The 13,235-nt window shown below is 45.0% G+C and overlaps 1 protein-coding gene across 1 annotated transcript in view; it reads right to left on the minus strand.

The window, feature by feature from the left end:
• The window catches only part of Ttll4 (tubulin tyrosine ligase like 4), a 44,191-nt gene extending 37,794 nt beyond the window's left edge, over window positions 1–6,397 (minus strand). The window contains exon 1 of the mRNA XM_013351689.2: window positions 6,236–6,397. The gene's annotated coding sequence lies outside the window, so the exon portion shown is untranslated. The remainder of the gene's footprint in view (window positions 1–6,235) is intronic.
• Window positions 6,398–13,235: the final 6,838 nt, after the last annotated feature.

Here is a 13,235-nt window from a genome sequence, read left to right on the forward strand (position 1 = left end):
CACACACACACACACACACAGAGAGAGAGAGAGAGAGAGAGAGAGAGAGAGAGAGAGAGAGAGAGAGAAACAGTGTGTGTGTTTCAGAGTCTCCTCTGTTCTGTCCAATCTGCAGGGATACTTTTGCCTTGTTTCCTTAAGCAAGTGAGAACAATTAGTAGCCTATGACGCCAAAGAACCTATCTATGCTGTCTCAAAACAACCAAGTCTCTAGGGGCCAGACCCAGCTAAACTTGAACAAGCACCTATTTCTACAGAAAGCAATTATTCATTATGCACTGATTAAATCATTATCTTGGATAACTACTGAGATCTGTAGTTTCCTCCATCTAGGTGTTTCTGTAGGTCACTTGGGGGAATTTGGGACACTGGAAATGGTTCATCATCTACATATAATCTACAAGGTCCCTGACAGGATCCCTTGCTATAAGTAACTCACCTGGCAATGGACAGGGTTGAGTGACGGAATCAAACCCACTTCCTCTGACATGATAATCCCAAGCTCTAGCTACCCAAAGTAAGTTAAAGAAGCAATTTATTTTTATTTCCCATTAGGAGTATTGTGTAGGTATTAGCAGATATGTGCACATCAGTGCAGGTACCCTCGGAGGCTCCTGGAGCTAGAATTACAGGCAGTTGTCAGTGACCCAATATGGGCGCCAAGAACTAAAGGTAGGACCTCTGCACTTGCAGTAATAAGCTCTCAGACACTGAGTCGTCTCTCTAGGCCCAGGCAAAATGGATTTCTAGAAGTCACACAGAAGTCAAACTCCAGCTTTTATAAAAGGGAAGGTCAGGAGCCGGGCAGTGGTGGCGCATGCCTTTAATCCCAGCACTCGGGAGGCAGAGGCAGGTGGATCTCTGTGAGTTCGAGGCCAGCCTGGTCTATAAGAGCTAGTTCCAGGACAGGCTCCAAAGCTACAGAGAAACCCTCTGAAAAACAAACAAAACAAAACAAAAAGGTAAGGTCAGGATCACTATAAGTGAAGGTAAGTGAAGTCTCGGGTAGTTTGCCAGAGCACAGTGCAGGACTACAAACTGAAAGAGTAAACCAAGAAAAAAAATACAGGTCCCAACAGCTAGACCCAAGAGGGTAAAGCTACAGATTACTGACAAGTGAAACCAGCCAAAGTTTCATATGACCAGATGAAGTTCTGATTTTATCAGTTGCCACACACACCTCCTTCCTCAGGTAAACAGCAGTCTTCAGAGCATGGTTCACAGAACCTGAGGGAGCCCTGAGACTCTCTTGGAGGTTCTGCTAGGTCAGAACTATTTAGATCAGAAAGAAGAGGGTATCTGCCTTTTCCAGTGCAATGGGGCAAGGAAAGCAGCAATGGGTAAAGTCACTGCCACCCTGGCCCAACTCAAGACAGCAGCAGTTTAGCTTCTCCCACAGGATGTATTAACCAGCAACACACTGGAAGATTGCCAATTTTACTTCATAGTACTGCGATACATTTGTTAAAGGTTTTAGATAATCTATGTGACAAAATAGGCAGGATCTGAGGGTACAGCTCTTGGACAGCACTTGCCCAGAAAGATGGAGGTCTACTTTCCAACCCCAGCACCTGGTGAGATGGTGAACAAGAGCACTTAAGATATACTGAGTGGGGTGTGGTGGCACAAGTCTGTAATCCTAGCACTCCCAAGGTGGAGGCAGAGGTTTAAGGCCACTCTTAACCACATGGTGACTCCCAGGCCAGCCTGGTCTACATGAGATCCTTTCTCAAACAAAACAACTTAAGCTGCATACAGATGACTGTCTCTAACCAAAGCACTTGTGTGACTGCCAGATTTTTCTGTGGAACACCATGTTCACTTGAAAGAATGAATGACATAAGTGACAAAGTCCTTCAGACTTTGGTATCTGGCAGACACTTCTGGACCTGAAACAAAGTGAAGCCTGTCACTTCAAGTACAAGAGCTGACAGTAGTTGGTATCAATGAGAAAATTGAGCTTCCAAGAGAAAAATCAAAATTTTGGCAAAACTGTATCCACCACTTGAAGCATGACTGCTTTTCTGGAAATTGTGATGCTGATACAAATGACTTTTATTTTACTTTATATAAACTTTTAGGATTTATGCATTTGTAAGTATGTGTAGATCTGAGTATCACAGTATAATGTGGAGGACAACTTTCATAACTCTCTCTTTCCATTAGGAGGGTTCCAAGGATTGAACCCAGGTCATCAGGATTGGTAGCAAGTGCCTTTGGCTGATGAGACTCTCAATGGCCCATTTTTGGTGTCTTCAGACAAGGTCTTGCTATGTAGCGCGTTTGATCAAAAATTTATAGTCCTCTTGCCCTAGCCTCCCAAATGCTGGATTTAATAGGCCTAGTGGTGCCATCATGCCTCCTTTCAAATTATAGTTTTAATTCTGTGTAAGAAAACATGACAGCATTTGGAAGAGTCATATAACTCAATCAGCACCTACCACGTGAAGTCATGGAGTCAAGAATACAAACTGGAGCCGGGCGGTGGTGGCGCACGGCTTTAATCCCAGCCCTCGGGAGGCAGAGGCAGACAGATCTCTGTGAGTTCGAGGCCAGCCTGGTCTACAAGAGCTAGTACCAGGATAGGCTCCAAAGCTACAGAGAAACCCTGTCTCGAAAAAAAGAAAAAAAAAAAAAAGAATACAAACTGGTGTGGTGGTTATTCCACACTTGTGAGACTGATGCAATAAAATCTTACAATTCTAGAAAAGTCTGAGCTACCCAGTGAAACCCCAACTCTGAACAACCAAACAACAAAGCCCTACCAACCAAAAGTTGATCATTCTTTTATACAAAAGCAAAGTATAATACCCACAAACTCCTTGTGTTTCAGGCCCTTCTAACCATTTGAGGGCAAATTCTCTTTATATGTATTTCCCCAAGACAGGGTTTCTCTGTAGGTCATAGAGTCTGGTGGGAAAAGGAACCCCCCTCCATATCTTAGGTATGGAGCACACCTTGCAGCAAATGCACTTTCTCACTAGGGATGGCCTTCCATCCGCATGGCCACTCTTTGCGCTCCTGCCTTCCTTTCCCATGTTCACCCTTCCAATGCTGCTCTTCTGAGCTCAGTCTCAGTTTGCTTGGCACAGTGAACTCAGTAGGGACACTGCAATCTTCACTGCCACTCTCCCCTAACTACAGCCACTTCCTACACTCACGAGCTATAAGACCTACAAAAATGGCTTCCTGAGCCCTTCTTCCTAAATGTGTTTGGAACAATTCTGCTCCAAAATGTAACTCAAATCTTATCCTTCACAGCTGTGTGTGGTTCTTAGTAGCTCTTACCAATTTTCTGACCCATGTGGTCACTAAAGTTGGAAACCCACATGATTCCACTTAAATCCTTGTCTAACTTTCTGCATTATTCTGCCAGCAGATTTCAAGTCTGCCAGATTTAACATCTTTTTTTTTTTTTTTGGTTTTTTTTCGAGACAGGGTTTCTCTGTGGCTTTGGAGCCTGTCCTGGAACTAGCTCTGTAGACCAGGCTGGTCTCGAACTCACAGAGATCCGCCTGCCTCTGCCTCCCGAGTGCTGGGATTAAAGGCGCGCGCCACCACCGCCCGGCTCAGATTTAACATCTTTCTAAGCTCTGCATTCCCACGGTACCAACCATAAACTCTCCACTATCTCTGGAGTGCTATTTATTCACTGGCTCCTTATGAGAGACCAAGAGTTAGACAAGACTGCTTGGTAGGCAGAAAGATGGCAAATTTCCAAGATGGCCAGCTTCTTCCTTAACTTCCAGCCTTGAGGAAAAAATAAAAACAACCGCATGTCTGCTGCTGACGGACTGGCTCAACACGTTCAGGGCCTGATTAGGACATGTCGCATACAGTTGAGGACCAACCAACCATCCTGTCTTCAAACTGACCAGAGACTGGGTTCTCGGGATTTCCGGGTAGCCGCTGGTTTCTCTGAGTGTCTGCTTGTGCATGGTTCCGCACACCATAAACGCCTTCCTTTAACTGATAGTCTTTTTGTGGTGCTTAAATATCTCTGCTGCTACCTGTTGTGCTTCAGATTTTTCCTGCCTTTTATTTCTTTAACTGGCAGAGAAATGAGCCAATCAAGATCCCTAAGCTTTTTCATCTCTCGACTCTATCACTTGGATCTAGTCTGAAATCCTTTGTCAATCTACCCAGTAGCCCTTCTGTACCCAGACACACACCTGATGTCATTTTCCTGCTATTTTATCTTTACATGGAAAAATATACTTATGATTTTACTCATTTCTTCCCATAAGATTTTTTTTAATTGTGTTTTCCAAGCCAAACCCATTAACTCACACCCACAACTACAACCCTGAACTACTTACAGTGAGTTCAAGGCCAGCCTGGGCTACTTAGACAACCCCGTCTTTAAGAAATAACCAGGGGGCCAGGCATTCATGGCACACACCTTTTGCACACCTTTAATCCCAGCACTCGGAAAGCAGAGGCAGGTGGATCTCTTTGAGTTCTATCTAGGCCAGCCTGGTCTACAAGAGCTAGTTCTAGGACAGGCTCCAAAGCTACTGAAAAACATTGTTTCCAAAAAACAAACAAACAAAAAATAGCCAGGGCTACATAAAAGAGACCCTGTCTCAAAACCAAAACACCCCCCCCAAAAAAAGGAAAAAAAAATCACAGCTAGGCAGTGGTGGCACACCCCTTTAAACCCTAACACTCTGAAGACAGAGGCAGATGGATCTCTGAGTTCAGTGCCAGCCTGGTCTACAGAGAAAGTTCTAAGACAGCCAGAGCTACACAGAGAAACCCCATCCTGAAAATGAATGAATGAATGATAAAACAATAAAAAAGAAAAAGGTCTAGTCACTTTTAACTGCTGTTCAGAATAGCCACAAAACAACAACAATCTGCACACAATCTGCACAGGAAACTGTGTATTAGGGAAAGACAGGAAGGAACTTATCAGGGTTTAGAAGGTAGCTTAATCACTACAGGTTTCCCTATAATCAACAGCTCCAAAGAATTCCTAGTTTGGCATTTAAGGAAGTTTTTTTAACTTTCTCATATAAATCTTCAATATGTGAAAGATACATCCCTCCCCTTCCTTTTAGGACCGTCTTTGAAAAGAGTTACCTAGAAACTGCAAGTCAGAAAATGGATTCATTTAAACTTATATGTGAGATCTTGGGCCCTAATAACCCCCGCTGCAAAACCACCAGCTGGAGGGAACAGCGCTAATCTAGAAAAAAGCCCCATTAACGTTCCTCTCGCTAGCAGACCGCCCCCAACAAACACAACTCAGCACTGCTTCTTTTTTCCGGCCTTGCTTTATCTTTTCTAAAGCTACTTTGTAACTTCATTGTCTTCCCACCTCTTCATTCCCACAGAACATTTGATAACACTTAAAGACAGGCTTAGCGTCCAGTCAGTAAGTAGCCAGTAATATTCCCGGCAACAAAGGGGATAGTTTTATGCAGAAAACAAACAAACAAACTCAGTATTTATTGCACCAAATGAAAGCATAGGATCGGATGGCATCTTCTCAAAGGGTCCTCCAGATCACTGCAGATTGGTCAAATCAACAAGGCGCTGAAATTTAGGAAGAGATTTGGAATAATCAACATGACTCCATAAAGGATGAGTTTCAAATAAGGATGAGTTTCAAATATTTCCAAGATTCAGAACCGGAATGTAAAGACTGGAGGAGGGGTGACGTATTTTTCCAAACAAGTCTCTGATAAGTGTTCCATTTCTACCACAGCACATACCAAGTATGGCAAATACTTGATTAATTCCCCGTTCTGTAAACTCTTCGCTCGTTACCTGTTTGTTGATGTTTATAAAAACTGTTTGTAAATGATTAAATGAGAAATATGGCTGGATAAATGTGTTCAATTACATAGGCTCACAGCTCCTGCTTGGACTCTAGGGAAGTGTCTATGGAAAACTCAGAGTGGGGTCGAGGAAAAGCAGGCCTTGAGAAGAACCTGGGCTCCAACCCAAACCACATTTTAAACCACAGCGCAGTGGGAAAGAGGACACGCTGGAGCCAGGACCGAGTAGGCTGAGGGGCTCGGGCCGCCCGAGAAGCCAACTAAGTTCTCCCCGCGTGGCGGCTGCCGGGGAGGACTCGAGAGCGGGCCGGGAAGGAGGCCGCTGTGCCAGCCTCACCGGAGAATGGCGAAGAGGCGAACCGGAAACGGGGCTAGAGGCCCGTGCCAAAGGCCGGGGCAAGCGGGAACGGCTGACCAGGGTCTGGCCCCAGCTCGGCGGCCACACTCACCTAGGGTACCCTGCTTCACCGCGGCTTGGCACCAGCTCCGCGCTGCTTCCTCGCTGCGCCTGCTGGGCGAGCGGGCGACCTCAGGTGTCCCTAGCAACCACGCTCCACCACGCGCCCCGCCGCCGACGCCGCTGGCCGTCCGCCGCGAACAGCGCCCGCCCCTAGCGGACAGACAGACAGAAGGCCAGGAAGGGGTGGGCGGGGGGCGGGCCCGAGGCTGGCGCGCCGAATCCCAGCGCTTAAGCTGCTCAGAGAATTGGGGGAGGGGGGGAGGTCTTTTCTTTTTTTTTTTTTTTAAACGCGCAGCCTCGGTGGCACGCTGGAACTCTGCGAACAGAATTCTGGGAACTGTAGTCGTACAATTAATGGCTCCGTTCTGGGAATCCACAATTCAATTCATTCTACCAACCACTCTGAACTCTCTTTGATCTTGGCGCGCCCAGACTCTATTAAAGAATTTCTACTAAAATTCCACGAGTTTGAGACAGATAAGAAGAGTTAGCTCGGCCGGGCGGTGGTGGCGCACGCCTGTAATCCCAGCACTCGGGAGGCAGAGGCAGGCGGATCTCTGTGAGTTCGAGACCAGCCTGGTCTACAAGAGCTAGTTCCAGGACAGGCTCCAAAACCACAGAGAAACCCTGTCTCAAAAAAAAAAAAAAAAAAAAAAAGAAGAAGAGTTAGCTCAAGCCACTTTGACTCCTTCCAGCTCACATTTCTCTAAATTCAACCACCTAGAGGGACAAGACTAAGCCGGATAAAGCTACAACGACCTGCTTTATGGGCTTCGAGTGACAACTTTAAGAACGTGTGAGTCCCGTCATTATCTCCCAGCACAGAACAGACCTGCTGTCTGTTTCAGACGTCGTTGGGACTATTGAATTTTGAGAACTACAGAGACACTTGGAGGGCAAAAGGATCTTTCTCAGACAGCAAACTACAGAAATTTAGTGACTAGTCAATAAGACTAACCTAATGAAAACAACTTAGATCACAGCAAGGATGCTCAACAAAATATTTAGGCAACAGTCATTGGTGTATGTTAAACTATCAAAGGATTAGTTACCAATCTTAGATCAGCAAGGCGACGGCAATTGTCCAGTTCGTGTCCTGATGTGATTTGGATTACACAGCAGTATTTCTGAAATACAGCGTATTTTATAAAATGTTAAATTTTTTAAGATAATTTTTAGAATTGAATCTAAAGCTAATCAAGCATTGACTTTAAATTTTAGTATATAAGATATAAAGAAAAACTACTAAATACTGCTATAGAGTCATACAAATGCAAAATTTGAACCAATATGCAATATGAATGGACTTTATTTTTTTTGATTTTCGAGACAGGGTTTCTCTGTAGCTTTTGGTTCCTGTCCTGGAACTAGCTCTTCTAGACCAGGCTGGCCTCGAACTCACAGAGATCTGCCTGCCTCTGCCTCCCAAGTGCTGGGATTAAAGGCGTGCGCCACCACTGCCCGGCTTAATCCCAGCACTTGGGAAGCAGAAGCAGGTGAATCTCAGTGAGTCTACAGAGTGAGTTCCAGGACAGTCAAGGCTATACAGAGAGACCCTGTCTTGGAACTGCACCCCTCAAAAAAAATAAAAAACGGGTTCATATCCCTAGCACCCACATAAAAAGCTGGGCACAGCTGTACAAGCCTGTAATTCCACTGCTTGGAAGGTAGAGACAGGAGGATTACATCAACTTGCTGGACAGTTTATCTAGCTTTTTGGTGGGCTCCAAGTTCAATGACAAACTATATCTTAAAAATTAAGATTGGGCCGGGCGGTGGTGGCGCACGCCTTTAATCCCAGCACTCGGGAGGCAGAGGCAGGTGGATCTTTGTGAGTTCGAGGCCAGCCTGGTCTACAAGAGCTAGTTCCAGGACAGGCTCCAAAGCTACAGAGAAACCCTGTCTCGAGAAACCAAAAAAAAAAATTAAGATTGGGAGTGATTGGAAGCCACTTCACATTAACTCCCTCTGTACATGAACATGCACATGCATTAAATGTAAGTAACCAAATAAAACGGTTTAGGAATGTCAAGGGATACAGCTTGTATCCCTTGTTACGGGTAGAATGCTTACCTAGAGAGTATGTACAAGGTTATGGATTCAGTTCCCCCGACAAAAAACAAGCAACTAGGCATGGTAGAATACACTTTTAATCCCAGCACTCCAGAATCAAAGGTAGGTAGTCTCTGCCAGTTCAAGGCCAGCCTGGTAGAAATAGAGAATTCTAGGCTGTCAGGGACCAGCCTCGACAAAAATACTTCTCGCCAGGGTAAGACCATGGGAATTTAGAAATATAGTAATGAATATGAAGACGCGAATGAAAACAATAAAACTGAGAAACATATAGGATAGTGTTGGGAGGGAATTTCCATGAGTACTGAAAATACACTGTGTTTAATTTCCAACTGCTTTAAATATCCCTTACTCCCAAAGGTAGGAGTAAGACAAAAGACTGCATTAACATTGTAATGGAAAAATTTTAAATGCTGCAGGATCACCTGAGGCAGCAGCAGAAGAAATGCTGTAGGTCCCCAAGAGGGGGTAGCAGGCCATGGGGTGGCAGGCAGCAGGCCCTGAGACCAGCCAGTCCCAGGCAGAGAGGGCTGGTGGTCACCGAGTGGTGGCTGGTCCCAGGCAGGGAGACACATGGCTGGTGAACAAGAGACAGAGACATGGATAGACATGCCATGCAGAGTGAGGTTGGATATTTATTCAGGAGGTAATAAAGGGGGAAAGGAGAAAGGAAGAAGAGGGGGGAGAGAGAAAGAGAGAGAGAGAGGAGAGAAAAGGAGGAAGGGGAGAAGTGGGGAGAGAGATAGAAGCTGCCTCTCCAAGAGGAAGATGGAAAAGAGAGAGAGCTCAGGCCAGAAGCTGAAGATCAGCCTGCCTCAGTGGATGGGGGAGGGAGTAGGCGTGGCTTGTCTCTTAAAGAGACAGATCATTGCATTCCCTTCTCTTTTTTATAATAAAAAAGCCGGGGTTAGGCACCACAGGTCAAAGGAATTGGGGCTGTGGATTTTCAAGACTGCTTTCTGCTTATTTGTGGGCGTAGTTTTTGGGGAAACCCTGAGAAGGCTTGGTGCTGATAACATCCTGGCATAGCTGGTCTCTTTGCTCATGTCTGGTGTTTGTGGCATGGAAATGTCTGGTGTCTCTTACACCTGGTTAAGGTATTGGCAGAACAGAGGACAAAGTTAAGTTTAAGAAAAAAAATTTTTTTGGACCAGGGAAACAAGGGGGGGTGTATCTGATCTGTTTAAGGTGGATCCTTCAATTCAGCTCCCTGGAATGCACAAGAATTCTTTGGGTTTGTGAAAACAGAAGTTTTAGACATATGTCAGAATGACTGGAACAATTTTTCCATTACATTGGTGCCGAGACTCAAGGGGGTCTCTTGCCACTGTTTGAAGGGTCAGGATCCAAAACCAGATATTTTCTCCACAACAACCACATGTTCCGTATGCCTTCGATAGGTGAGTTTCCCCCATTCTACTATGGTCACCTCCCTTAGCTAAGATTGTGTTTGACTGACCTGGGGTCAGTCCAACCACGCTAGCACTGCACAGTCTGCAGTGCATTCGACTGGGGACGCAGGGTCCCTCAGATCCTTCTTTCTCTTTTTTTCCATTTCTTTTCTTTCCTTTTTCCCCTTGCCGTAAAAGGCCACTCAGAGCGGCCTCTGGCCTCTCTGGCTTCTGAGTCACCCCGACCAGATCCAGCCAGGCTGTAGCACCCCACCTGGGGTCAGGAAACGCCCGGCCATGAGTCCTTGTGGTGTTCGAGCCGATTTGCACCCTGCCTATATGGATGTTTTGTGGATTTTCAAAATTTCAGCTGTGGATAGTGAGCCATCCATGTCTGTCCCCCAGCTTTTTTCAATTCCAGCTGTGGTATGGTGCAGCCTTTTTCTTTCTTTTTTTTTTTTTTAAAAAAAAAAAGGATTTATTTATTTATTTATTATGTATACAACTTTCTGCCTCCATGTATACCCACACACCAGAGAAGGGCGCCAGATCTCATTACAGATGGTTTGGAGCCACCATGTGGTTGCTGGGAATTGAATTCGGGACCTCTAGAAGAGCAGACAGTGCTCTTAACCACTGAGCCATCTCTCCAGCCCCTGGTGCAGCCTTTTTCTTTTTCTTTTTTTTTTTTTTTTTGGTTTTTCGAGACAGGGTTTCTCTGTGGTTTTGGAGCCTGTCCTGGAACTAGCTCTTGTAGACCAGGCTGGTCTCGAACTCACAGAGATCCGCCTGCCTCTGCCTCCCGAGTGCTGGGATTAAAGGCGTGCGCCACCACTGCCCGGCTTGGTGCAGCCTTTTTCAATCCCAGTCTTTTCCTCCCCGCTGCGGCTTATGGCATGGTGGCATGTGGCATGGAGGCTCAGCGACAGGGCGGATCATGCCTCTTGGTCTCTCTTATTACTAAGCTTAAAATCCCTGCAGCCCAAAATTGTGGCTTTTCCATCTCTTATTGAGCTTAAAACCCCTGCAGCTCAAAATTTGTGACTGCTGCCATTTTGACTGAGGTCATGTGACCTCACCACCATCATAACTGAGGGCAAGTAGCCTCACTGCCATCTTAACTGAGTTGCTTTTCTTTCTTTTTTTAAATATTTATTTATTATGTATACAATATTCTCTCTGTGTGTATGCCTGCAGGCCACAAGAGGGCACCAGACGTCATTACAGATGGTTGTGAGCCACCATGTGGTTGCCAGGAATTGAACTCAGGACCTTTGGAAGAGCAGGCAATGCTCTTAACCACTGAGCAATCTCTCCAGCCCAACTGAGTTGCTTTTCTATACAACATGTTACTGCTGCCATTATGATTGGGGTCAGGTGACTTTGCCGCCATCTTGGCTGAGAGCAAGGTCAGGTGACCAAGGTCCGCCATCTTTACTGAGGTATTCCCTGCCTGGTTCCCCAGTGTTAACTCTGTAGCATGGGTGACCTTACTGCCATCGTAACTGAGAGTCGGGTCAGATGACCAAGTTCTCCCATCTTTACTGAAGTATACCCTGCGATGTCCCCCGGTTTACTTATGGGTTTTCTTTTTTTCCCTAAATTCCTCTTGTTGACTCTGTTGTATGCATTTTGAGCAGTGGCATGCCTTTGGTAGGGCCCATCAAGAACATCCACTTTGCCCAATTCCTGTTCACTCTCTCTGTGTGTGATCATACATGTAACTTAAATGCACCTATGCTTAATGTTATAATTGTTCATTACATCTCATTTCAGACTACAAAAGCAATAAATCTCATGTTTTAAACTGGTTTGTACTTTTAAGTCTCTTACAAAAATACTTTATATTTAATCCAACCCTCATTTAAAGTATATTAAGCTGTTCTCTACTATTGTCAGTTCTGCCATTAACCTTATATTGCAAGCAGTTTTTTCTTCTTTCTGTCTTTTTTCGAGTGTAAATCTTACCTGTTAAGTTAAGAGCCAGTACAGTCAAGCACAGATCCAGCTCTCCAGGCAGATTCTATATGGTAGTTATAGCTAATAAACAGCCCTCAACGACTCAGATATCTGGGGAATATGGCACTTAAATATTTAATTATTAAATAACTTTTCATAACAAAAAGAGACTTGCTGGGACTGGAGAGATGGCTCAGAGGTTAAGAGAACTCGCTGCTCTTATTTTTTTTTTTTTTTTTTTTTGGTTTTTTGAGACAGGGTTTCTCTGTGGTTTTGGAGCCTGGAACTAGCTCTTGTAGACCAGGCTGGTCTTGAACTCACAGAGATCCACCTGCCTCTGCCTCCCGAGTGCTGGGATTAAAGGTGTGTGCCACCACCACCGGGCTCGCTGCTCTTCCAAAGGTCCTGAGTTCAATTCCCAGCAACCACAAGGTGACTCACAACCATCTATAATCAGATCTGGTAACTTCTTCTGGCCTGCAGGGATACATGCAGGCAGAATACTGTATATATATATTAAATAAATAAATAATTTTTTTAAATAAAGAGAGACTGGTTGGCTCCTAGCAGCTGCACTCTATTTCCTCCAAAGAAGACATAAGACAAATGGGCACAGAACAACATCCATCTTCAGTTTCCTTCAATTGCCAAGGGCTGAGCACTGGGCAAAACTGCCTTTCATCTAAACTAAAGATCTCCAGACATGGACAGAATTGCTGGTATGAACAGCCTAGATGCTCAGGTCAAGATAGGCTTGTCTTCCTACAGATTTCTTAGCCCACAGGATCTTCTGGAGCCTGGCAGGCCCTGCGCTAAACAGCAAAAGGCAAATGCAACCTTCAGCGACCATGGAGGACCCTGAAGAGTAGCTCTGGGTGCCAACCAAGTAAGTTCTCTGTCATTTTTTAATCAGTAACTCAAGTAAAATTTGTCCTTCTCAAAGATCTCTGATGCAGTTTGACAGCTGAGAGATTTTTGTCAGTTTAAAGGGACAAACTCACCAAACAAATTTCAGTAAAATACAAATACAAGACCTGTAAGTTATAAAGGTGTGAGGACAAATACAAGTTATCAAATTTCTCTCACATACTGCCTTCCATAGTCTTTAAAATACTTTTCATTGTACAAAAATATGTCACAGTCATTATACAATGTATGTGTCTAAAACTTCTGTTTTCACAAAATCAAAGAATTCTTTTGAGTTCCAGGGAGCCAAACTGAAGGATCCACCTTAAACAGGTCAGATACACCCCTCCTCGTTTCCATGGTCCTAAATTTTTTTTCTTAATTTAACTTTGTTCTTTATTCTGCCAATACCTTAATGCCTGGTGTAAGAGACCCCAGACATTTCCATGCCACAAACACCGGATGGGAGCAAAGAGACCAGCTATGCCAGAATGTTATCAGCATCCAGCCTTCTCAGGTTGCCCCCAAAGACGACACCCACAAATAAGGAAGAAGTCTTAAGAATCCACAGCTCCCCGGGCGGTGGTGGCGCACGCCTGTAATCCCAGCACTCGGGAGGCAGAGGCAGGCGGATCTCTGTGAGTTCGAGGCCAGCCTGGT

This window comes from Microtus ochrogaster, linkage group LG4 (assembly GCF_000317375.1).
Source record: "Microtus ochrogaster isolate Prairie Vole_2 linkage group LG4, MicOch1.0, whole genome shotgun sequence".
Lineage (NCBI taxonomy): Eukaryota > Metazoa > Chordata > Mammalia > Rodentia > Cricetidae > Microtus > Microtus ochrogaster.